Genomic DNA, 11,642 nt, shown 5'->3' with positions numbered 1-11,642 from the left:
CCAGACATCAGTGCATAGCATCACCATCAGAGAGAAGGGCAGCATCAGGCCGCCACCACTCGGCTAAGAATAGGAGGGGGAAAGGAGAGCCTTAGTTTTAGCATCATCAGCGGTCTCTGAGCACGACGGCACGAAGGTCGGGCTATCACAAAGCATCAGCATGAAGCATAGCGATCGGGCCTCAATTTTCATCACTAGACAACGGGCACGCTGCATCAGCGAGCACAAAGGCGGCACGATGGCACGCACAGAGACGATCCTCATGGCGCGACAGCCGGGAACCACAGAGAAGGGGCAATCACATCCGGGGCTCACCTCTGGTTGATGTCATGGCGAAGATGAATCGACGGCGGCGAGCTTCAATTGGGCTGCGAGCTTGAGGGGTGGCGGCAGCTATGTGCATGAGGAGATTGATGAACTCGAGGGAGGCGGCAAGAACTCGATGTGGCTGGGCCTTGGCTAGAGCCGAATCCCCGTTCCCCGGGCACCCCTTCCCTGCTTTATAGAGGCAGCATGGGGCTCCCATGAGATAAGCACGAGTTTGTTAAGGATTTGAAGAAGAGTCTTGATCGGGCACGGTTGGGGATCAGGATGAATCAGTTTGGGGGAAAGAATAAGCACGAGTGACCGGGCAAGGGCGCGGTGCCAGAGTGAGCGCGCTTGGCATGGCTCGGGCGCGGGAGTGGTGCGGCTCAGGCACGGCGTAGTCGTGACATGCGCTCGGGCACCCCGGCCCAGGGAGCAGAGGAGGGGGAAAGGAGCGAGCCAGCTTGGCCGGCGGCGTGGCGTGGGAGCGCTAGCGCAGCTCGAGCGAGGTGGCAGCACGCGTGAGGGAGAGAGGCGGCCACTCGGGTGTGTGGGGAAGAGGAACAGCACCCAGGCGCCCTAGGGCAGCCGGCGCATGGGGATAAGGTGGCCCGGGATGGGTCAGGCCGGCCTGGTGAAGAAAGGAGGAGGGGGAGGGAGCCGGGCTGGGCCGGCCGAAAGAATGGGCCGGACGAGGACCCATTTCCTTTTTTTTCTTTTCTTTTCCTTTTCTTTTCCTTTTCTTTTTTTTCTCTTTTTCTTATGTATATGTGCGTGTACACGGGTGAAAATACATGACAAAATGGTATCGTACACGCAATATTTACTATTTATGATGTCAGCAAAACAATTAAAAAGAAAACAACGCTGACTGGGCTGTTCGGGCTGAGGTGGCACAACACATTAGCAAAAACGCTGACGTGGCTAGATGACTTGGCTCAGTGACGTGGCGTCCGACTGACTGGGTTTAAGAACGCCATGTGGCACTATATGATTGGCTGCCGAAGGGATATGGGGGCTTCTAATCTCGGCTTTGGTCTCAGATTGGACAACTCAGATGCTTTGGCTCTCGGCTCCGGCAAACAGAAGGCAGCGACGACGACTCCCACGACGTCGCATCACCGGAATCACATCAGAATGGCGCTCCAGTGATCTAGCTACTCCGACGACTGGCAGAAAAGAATTGGGGCGGCACGGGGGAACTCACCTAGTGCACACATCGATGTCAAAGAGGCTCCAGAGAGGCTAGCAACGACGCACGGTGACTTGAAGTTTCGGAGCTCATCGGCAAAGGGCTCTAGGCGTAGATTTGTTCTCAGCGAGCTGGGCAAAAGCTTTGGGGTTATCTAGGGATGCTCTAGGGTCGCATATTTATAGGCAGACGACTTTCATAATCCCTAATTTGACTCGAATTTGAAAAGGGTGGCGGCAGCGATCCGAACTTGATTCTGAGGTCTCAAACGCGCTCGGGTCTCTATCTTTTGGGCAAAAGCTTGCACATAGTTCTGGGATTCTTCCTCCTTTTGATCCATTGCTCGCCTTTATCTCTATCCCGTGCATTTGGTTTGGATTTCAGGCGATCGACGGATGAACTCAAGTGCACATCATGTGATTTGCACAGGCTCTAGCAAAAACGACTCGGGCTTTAGCTTCTAGATGCCTGGGTGAACTCATATATCGGTTGGGTGATCAAAATCTAGCTTGGAGACAGCGGCGTCCATGTGCACAGTGGCCGGCAGTTTGCTGCTGTGGTGCGCTGAGCTGAGCTTAGAGGAAAGAAGAGAGGAGATAGCAGGCTGGGCTGGCTTGGGCCGAATAGAGAGGAGAGAAAAGAGAGATGGGCTCTGGCCTATTCACTCTAAAAGCTTTTCTATTTTGATTTTTATTCCTCTCATGTACATACACATGTATTTATATATTCAATGTATATATCACATATATATATATACTTATATTAGCTCACAAAATCAAACAATCAATCAAGCAATCAAATATATACACATATATAGACATTCTTTTATAGAAAAAAAATCCTCATTGCATATATGTATCTATACATATAACACACATACTCATATATATGTATATATATATAAAACACACATACACACTTAGAGATTTATTTAATTATGTAAATTATTTAAATTTTTTGATTTTTTTTTTAATTTTTTTGGTTTTAAAAATTTAGACTGTTACAGCCAGTTTACGAGCAAGAAGGTGCCCAAGTAGCTTCTACTATTGTCGACACCTTGACCCTGCTAGATACGCTGGAGATCCTTGAACAATTATCAATTTTATATAAAAATTTTGGAACTATCCTGGTATTCGCCTTAATTCGAGTGAGTCCGAGCCTGCAACACAATTTTATTTAATTAATCATGTCTTTAGGGAGAATGCGATTGCTCCTGCAACTCTTCTAGATCAACTCGGTGTCTTTTGATATGCCCGTACCACCGAGTAGTTAGCTATAAAGATACCCTGTTAACGTGTGTCGCGTGTCGCCTGGGTTAGGCTGTGTGATGTGTGACCTTAAGCGTTCAAGGTTTACTTCTTTTTTGGGCCTGAGATTGTTGTAGAGATGGAAATGAATACAGTGGATGGATTTCAAGGTCGTGAAGTTGATATCTTGGTGTTGTCAACTGTTAGAGCCTCGATTTCCTCAGGTGACAGGCATCACACTGTTGAATCACGCAGCATTGGGTTTGTTGCAAATGTTGGACCCGTGAATGTTGCATTAACACGTGCCAGGCTCTCTATGGATTGTTGGAAATGCAAGAACTTTGCAGAGCAATTCACATTGGGATTCCTTAGTACAGAATTCTAAAGAGCGAAATATGTTCATCTCAGTTAATTAAGCGACCATATGGTTTGATGTTTGAGAAAGTGCATCCTCATTGCAAAGATACTCATGGTACTACTCATATATAGCTATCACACAAGTCATCTTAAGCAGAAGGAAAACGAAAATATTGCTATGACGAGCTCACAGAGAAGTGATGCTCAACTCCAAAAAGAGCAACCGACACATGCTGCCAGCAATGTAGAAAAAAGAAGGTAACAGTCTACCAAATGAGCAATCAAAACGGGCATCACGCTGGGATCAAAAGGTTCCTAAAGCTCAAGAGTCCATTGTGAGGAAATCTAGTGAAGAGTCAGAAAAACAAAATGATAATCTGAGAGCCGCCGAGTGCTCATCGGAACAAAATATTGATCAACATTCTGTGCTGAGAAAATTAACAAAGGGAAGGAAAAAGTCGAGCGTGCATAATGATAATCATCTGGAGCTTTCTAAAAGCTTGGCGACGGGGGACTGTCACGAGTGCTCTATTATCAGAAGGCAGATGGAATTGAATAAACCTGTGGAGCAGAATGTTTGCAAGGAAACTAATAATAAGGCCTCATCCAACCAAGACTCATTTCAGAATTCCAAGGTGACAATACATAGTAAAGATAAAAAGAATGCCAGCCAAAACAATGATATGGGAACCATCATGGGCTCGTCCAAACATGATGTCAATTTAAAATCAGAAGGCAAGAAAGATGATGCTTCTCCACCAGCACATCCTGATCTGCAGAAATTGATATAAAAGGCTAAAGTAGCAAGGAAATTTTGTGAAAGACCTAGATGTGTGATAATCCTAATCAGGTGGATCTCTTACTTAAACATGATGAAGCTTTGGATAGGGGTGAAGCCTATCTTGCCACTCTTCCGCCACTACTACCCGTTGAAGTATATTTCAACTGGCGGAGTAGCAGGTTCCGCCGGTTTCCTCCTCCACAAAGTTCTCACTGGCGAGTGCATCGACATCACGATGAAGTTTTTTGGTCAGGATGGCACATGCAGTGGTCTTACTACGAGTGCCCTGCCCCGGGCGCCCCAGAGTGCAGAGGCATCAGGGTGAATTTGAGACCTTGCTAGCAAGAGCCATTGGAGGTGAGCCAGCAACTTCTGGTGTTTGTCGACCACGTCAAGGGCCTGAAGACCTGCGGCTTAACGACGTGGAACATAGCACTGGATTTTACCTAGCGTCGCATAAGTCCTCTAAAGACCCAAGCACACAAAACATGGATGTACTCGGGACCTCTGGACCTGACTTGGGATAGTGCCAACGGTAAAATTGTCGCACTTTTCAGTATTTTTGACTTTACACTCTTAAGATATAAGTGTATTCATTTTTATAAGTGTATTCGTCTCTTTTGCAGTGCTGTCACTGACAGCTACGAAGATCCCTAGTATCCTTGTAAACTCCGTGAAAATTAGGTCTAAAAATTATTTTAAAATTCTTAAAAAGTGCAAACGTAGGGGAGGGGATATCCTGAATCATATACAATTAAATAAAGTAAATTTCACAAAACTACAAGAAGATTGACTAAATTATTGCAAATTTGGAACATTTATCAAAGAACAGATTTAAAGCCACTTTTACTTTAGAACCACAGATTTTGTGACCTCCGGAACTAAATATGTAGCTTTTGCAATAAAATTTGCACTAAATTTAAACTATATATGCAGTTTTGTGATTAAATTGACACTAATTTTTAGTCTCCTGATAAATATCCTTATATTTTTGGGTCACTACAAGCGGGGTCATTGTCAGCAAACAAACATGGAAAGAGCTCGTAAAATATGTAATTTTGTGATAAAATTGCACCAAATCTATAGTACTTTGGTGAATGTGTTTTAAATCTTTAGTTTTGCAATAATTTAATTAATCTACTTGTAGTTTGAGCAATCTATCAAATTTTGCACCCCTCGTCAAGCCCAAGCGTTGACGAGTAGGATGAAACATGGAATTCAAAATTCCGAGATAAATTTCTTAAGCTTTGTTGGATCAGTTAGAACAATCACATTCTTGGCACTCATCAGAACTGGGGGGAGACAGAAAATACTTGAAAAGAATCTTAGGAACCAGATCACCCGACGTCATGAAACACGACGGAAAAGAATTTCGTATTCTTACCACTGATCGACTCATGTAAACCCTATCAAAACTGAAAAGGGGAAGAAAACAACATGGTCCAATAAGCCTTTCACTACTCAGATCCGATCGAGGAAGTACACTGGCACACTTCAGACAAGAAGTTCAATGCCTTCTGCTAAACCGGATGGCATCATCTCGTTCCAATCCTCTCTGCTCAACAGCTCAGGCTTCAGAGCCTAAGAATCAAGCAAAGTGTTAGTAACCTTGCTGAGGGAAGAGCTAGAGGGGAAGATCTGAGGAATAAGAAGAAGTCTAGAGGTAGAAGATGAGCAGTAGTACAAGAGGTAGAGCACAGCCGAGGAAGAAGAAGCTAGGAAATTGTTCTGTCTATCTTGTATGATCTTTCTCTGACGGTGAAGTCTCCCTTTGTAACCGGTTCTGCATGTTAGCCAGGGGGGCAGCCGGGCCCCAGGTAAGTGCCTAACATTCCCCTCTTTTTGAGTTACGGCCTGTCCCTAAACCACCGTCTTTATGCCTCTAGGATCCCATGGAACGTTCTGGTTGTGCACGTTGCGCACTATGATGTTGTTGTCATTGCAGAGCTTCCTCCACTCCGACGAGCTGTCCTTGATGAGCGCGATCAGCTTGCCGAATGCCGATGTCCTTCTTGGCCGCCTGACCGTCGCTCATGAGGATGAGGACGTTCTTGGTCCTGTTGGCCCCGAGCTGGACGAACTCAACCTCGTCACGTAGCCGCTCCCGGAGACGCCGCACCACTGCCGGTATGTACATGATCGCAATGTTTGTGTTTTTGTCCTTGTCGGCGAAGATGCAGACAACGTCGTCAACCGTGAGTATCGAAAAGCTGGTGGCACTAATGACGCTTGAAGCGGGGTTGACGACAAGATCGATCATGGTGATGTTGTGGGGGCCAACGGTGACAAGGTGGCCGTCATCGATGACACGCTTTATGATGCAGGAGCCCCCATGGTGTAGGTCAACAGCCAAGACGAGCCGCGCGGGGAGGCAGCCCTAGCCCGAGACGGACATAGACGGTGCCAGCAGCGCGGCCGGGAACGGGAAGGCATCGACGAAGAGCGTCCAGTGTCCACCGTTGCCGCAACAGCAGGGCACGTCACGGATGGATGGCCACATGGTCTGGCAGAGTTCGCACCACGTGGCCGGGGCGGTGGCGAGCTAGTGGAAGCTGGAGCACGCGCACCCCGAGTGGCCAGAGACGCGTCATCCAGTCAGCAAATGCCGACAGGGTCGCCGCCCCCTGACGCAGCGAAGGCGGTCTTGGCATGTTCCGTGCCGACGTTGGAGGAGAACTTCTCCCAGCAGAATAGGCAAACCACGGCGTGGAGGGACTGGCCATGGCAGTAGACGACGTTGATGTGGTCCATGTCGAGGAGATTGAGCGACCCTTTTTCAGACCCTCGAAGATGTGCCTGCGGGAAAGGCCCTTGTCGTTGGGGTGGCAGTACGCGATATGCAGCAGTGCGCAGAAGACGCTGCCCCAGGCACCCGGCCCGACGCCGGTGACCTCTTCCACCTCCCTGTCCGAATGTCGCGCATCCCCGCAATGCGCCCTTGGCGACTTCGCGCAGCGCCACGGCCCGCTCATGATGCTCCGCTTCTGCGATCTCCCGTCATGGTCACCTCATCCCAGGACGTCGCGCGGTAGATCATGAGGACCCACGACGTCGAGTTCACATTGTGGTCCATCGGACCGATGCTGCAGCACATGTTCCGAGGCACCGAGGGCATCATCTTTGCGCCGTACGATGACGGGTGGCGGAAGCTGCGCAAGACTTGCTCCCTCGAACTCCTCAGTGCCCGGCGCGTCCATTCCTTCCGCCCCGTTCGCGCGCGCAGTTGAGGAAGGCCAGGTCGACGGGTTCACCTAGACAGACGAGTTTGCCCAGATTGATAGGTTCGCCACCCAGATCGACAGGTTCACTGCACTGCATGTAGGGGAGCACAACGAACACCTCGGAGAGGAGCCCCGTGCGGTCGGCGCCCGTCAGCTCCAGCACCGTGAAGAAGAAGTCGTACACCTCGGAGTTGATGTAGTCGCAGGGGTGCACTTGGCTGGGTTCAGACTTGCGGTCAGCACCCTTCAGCTCCAACACTGGGAAGACGAAGCCGTGCACGGGTCGACGCCAGGGTCCAGGTCATGAACCATGGGTACTGCTCCATGTCCAGCATCACGAACCGCGTCATGTTTACTGAGTTGTCCTGGATGCCATTGGCGAGCACCTCCATCCCATACAGCTCGGTGACGCGGGTGGATGCGATGGAGGTCGTGTCGCTGAGCCTGTTGGCGGCCATGTATTCGGCGACGCTGTTCGTCTCGTTAAAGGTCTGCGGATCACGTTGAGGCCCATGCAGGTGAGCGTGTGCACGCACTGAGCCAGCGCCTGAGGATGGCTGATGATGCGGGTGAGGCATTCCTTCGAGCGGTTGGCAGGCGTCGGCCCCATGGAGGTTGATGTACGTCATATCGCGCGCCGCCGTGAGCGCGATCGCCGATCGCGTCCCCCAGTCCATCGGCGTCCGGCCGGAGGCCCGGTTCCTGGGCAGCAAGGCGGAGAGGCTGCCCATGGATATGTAGTCATAGATGAGGAGTTTCTCATCGTCGCTGAAGTAGTAGGCGTGGAGGGGCACCACCAGCTCGTGCTGCACGGCGATGATAGGCGCGGTGAGCTCCCTGAACTCCGGCTCCGGAAGGTCCACGTCCTTGAGCCGCTTCGCCACCACAGCCGCGCCACTCTCCATCACGAACTTGTACGCCGTCCTAAACGCGCCCTTGCCCAGCAGGGACGGCACAGCTTCCTCGCCATGGACGTCCGCTTCCACTGCTTGGTCCACCGAGACGACGTTGAGACCCGCCAGCTGATCAGGTTCTTCAGGGGCCTTGTTATCATGGACTTCGTCGACGGCGTCGCCACTCGGCAGTTGAGCATGCTCTTCAATGGCGTCGGCGTCGCAGAGGAGCGAGGAGGCCTCGGATCGGCTGCGCTCGATGGTGTGCGGCGTGGGGGCATTGAGCGCGGCAAGGTTGCCACCGACCAGCGGCCTCGGAGTTGACATCGGAGGTGAGGGAGAAGCGCTCCTCGTCGAAGTCGGGCTCGGTGGATGGAATGACGCCGATACATTCGATAGAAGCATAAACAGGGCCAACCTCTCCTTGGTCCTCTTGCACAGCCTCCTAAATTCGGCGATGATAAGGGCACAATTCTCATCCGTCACGGTGGCACTTTAGGAAGGTAGAGGGGAAGATCCGAGGAAGAAAAGGAAGTCTAGAGGTAGAAGATGAGCAGCAGTACAAGAGGTAGAGCGCAGCCGAGGAAGAAGCTAAGAAATTGTTCTGTTTATCTTGTCTGATCTTTCTCTGATGGTGAAATCACCCTTTTGTACCCGGTTCTGCACGTTAGCCGGGGGGGCCAGCCGGGTGCCAGCTGGGCGCCAACTCAGTGCTAACACAAAGCAACATGCTATCACTGTTCATTGACATGGCCTCCATCACTATTCACTACCATGTCTTTCCTGCTCTCGTTCGCGCCATTCACCTCGTCCACGACACCGGGCTTGTCTGGTAGCTCGCCGCCGGGTGCTGCAGCTGCTGCGGCGCCATGCAGTGATGCGGCGGCCACTGTTGGTGCTAGTGGAACGCCTCCCCCTGCAGCGCAACACCGGTGGGCGCGAGCTGGTTACCACCGTCGTGCTCGACCTCCATGGACGCGCCGTCGCCGTCATGATCAGCGTCCATCATCTCCGTGACCGCCGCCGAGGAGCTGGAGGCGGCCTGAGCTTGGGCGGGTGCCCACAGGACCATGGCCAGGTTGGGGTTGTCGTCCCTGGCAACCAGCTCCACGAACAGCGCCCGGTGGTTGCTCGCCTCTTGCAGCATGGCGCCTGCAGGATCAGATTCAAATCCGCTTAGTTTCAGCATCCAACAGAATTTGCTCAAATTAACTGCGTAATTTGGGGGAAGGAACAAACATATAGGTGAGGGGCCACGTACTCTTGAGCCCGTGGATCCAGTCGGGGCTGACGCGGAGAGGAACCTCCGGCCGGAGCGGGCCGAGCAGGAGGTTGCACGGGGCCTCGGCGGGCTAGTACACCACGATGGCCCGCTCCTCGTTCGCCGCCCGCGCCACGCCAACCGCCGCGGACGGTGGCCCCACATCACCGCTCATCCGCACCTCCTCCACACCCGAACGGCTGCGGCGGCGGCGGCGGCACGCCCACGCCGGACTCAACAGGCTGCACCTCCGCGTCCTGCGCAACCGCAACAGAAACGCACGCGTTAACAGCCGAATAGACTTGAAGTGAGGAGGAAGGAAGGAGAGAGCGGGCCAGGTGCGTACGAGTCGGCGGATCTTGGTGGCCGGGACGGGAAGCCCGTCGAGCAGCCATGCCTCCGGCGCCTCCACGCCCTTCCGCTTCAGTTTCAGCACTAGCGCGGCGTCCATGGCCATTCCTCTATCCCGCCGCCCGGTTCGCCTCTCTCGCTTCATTCTGTCTGGGCCCTTCCAGCGGCGTGGCGATGGTGGGTTCGTGCAGAATTGCGGCGGCGGCGGGAGTTAAAATGGAGGGAAAACGAGGGTTGGAGAAGGTTCAGTTGGCGCTCTTGATGGCTCTAGAATTTTTCCGCCACTTTTACGCTTCACTTCCGGAAACGGTTCCTCAGACGGAACGTCATCTCCTTCCCGTTCTCCTTGATCCACGTCTCGGCCCCTGTGCTGGATGTGTGCGCTGCGCTAGTGTTGGTGCTACACGTGGCTCCCATAGTGCTCCGCAGAAGATCAACAAATTGCATCATTTTCTAATTTGGTATATATATATATATAGCTCACTGAAAGGGGGAGATTTATTTCTCACCCTCAGTGATCAAAATATCATCGCTCAACAGAGCGAGAGAGATCGTCACTAAGATCTTAAGAAATGTATTGTCCACTGGGAGGACGAGATTTATAAAACTCTTTCTCTTAGTGGGCGAGAGGAGGACGGGAACCGCGCTCCTAATAGGCCTAACAAATAGATCGTCTATTAAGCGTGTGTTTGATTCATTGGACGGAGCTGTCCAGGAGATATCGGTCTATTTTTCTTAGCGTTTGGTTGCCCGGACGGGGTGGCCAGGACGAGCGCATATTCGCTGCAATGCTAGATGGCTTCATCCGGGTGAAATCGGCCGGACCGAGCCATCCCAGTTCGCCTCGTCGGTGATCGTGCGTGCTCCTCCCATGGCGTATGGTTAGTGATTTTTTATTTTACTCTCAATTTTATTTGAGAGTACAAGAGTGGTTTAAGAATTCTAAATGTTTTTATGTACAAACTGTAACTCACTAGCAATCCGTTTTAATTGATTTGGTTCAAAAAGCATGAGCCAATATTTAGTTAAAATTATCTAAAGAAGCATACTTTTATAACTTTTAGAAATTTTTAATACCTCAAATAAATCCTAAAAATCTGAAAAAATTCACTAATATTCTTCTCATGTGATATCCTAATTTAAAAAATAAGTTCATTTGTAATGATCTATTTATATACATTTTTATAATTTTATTTGATATTCTATTTTTTAATTCAATTTAATTTTAAAAAAATTTAAACATGTACAAATTCATCGAAATGCTTATGAAATACATATAAATATGAATGGATCATCCCATCCACTCTAATCCCATCAACTAAAAAAAATTGGCTCATCTCATCCACTCTAATCCCACCAACCAAATAGAAAACTGGCTCATCCCATTCATCCTAACCAAACAGAAAATTAGATCATCCCATCCAGAAAAACACGGATGGTCACATCTCATCTAATCTTACCCTCGAACCAAACGCGCCCTAAGAAGGTGAGATATAGAGAACCTCCCTATCAGAAGGTTGGAAAATGGACGGCCCTTCGAAAAAGACATCTTGTATCAACATCAATCTGCCAATAAAAATGTTAGGTTTCACTATACAATGAAACTGCTTGTGCACAAATAAAAAAATACTATGTAAAAATAGATAAATAAGACATAAAATTAGTGATGGGTCATTCTAGGCTAATCATTAGTGACAGGTCAAATAGTAACCCGTCACTAATGAATGTATTCACAAATACTTAGCTCAATTTTGATTACATGATAGTATTGTTGTTATGAGTTCTGTTTTCGATGTTACATGGTGTTTATTTTAAGTTAGAGAAAACTATTTACTACTTACTACAAAGCAAAGTGCATACAAGTAGCAATTGTGCGTAGAATGTCTATATAGTAAATATGTGTATAGCATGATACTATATTTTTATCTTTCTTTTAGTTTTTCTTTATTTTTTCTCACCTTAGCAGCACTATAATAGAAATTATTGTATATTTTTTCTCAAGTTTGATGTAAGGGGTGACGACTATGGATATA

At 49.6% G+C, this 11,642-nt stretch overlaps 1 pseudogene; it reads right to left on the bottom strand.

The window, feature by feature from the left end:
• Positions 1-8,799: 8,799 nt before the first annotated feature.
• Positions 8,800-9,715, bottom strand: LOC133894992 (uncharacterized; annotated as a pseudogene).
• Between the last annotated feature and the right edge of the window lie 1,927 nt (positions 9,716-11,642).

This window comes from Phragmites australis, chromosome 16, assembly GCF_958298935.1.
Source record: "Phragmites australis chromosome 16, lpPhrAust1.1, whole genome shotgun sequence".
NCBI lineage: Eukaryota > Viridiplantae > Streptophyta > Magnoliopsida > Poales > Poaceae > Phragmites > Phragmites australis.
The sequence above is the reverse complement of the archived record's forward strand: the minus strand, read 5'-3'. Positions and strand labels throughout refer to the sequence as shown.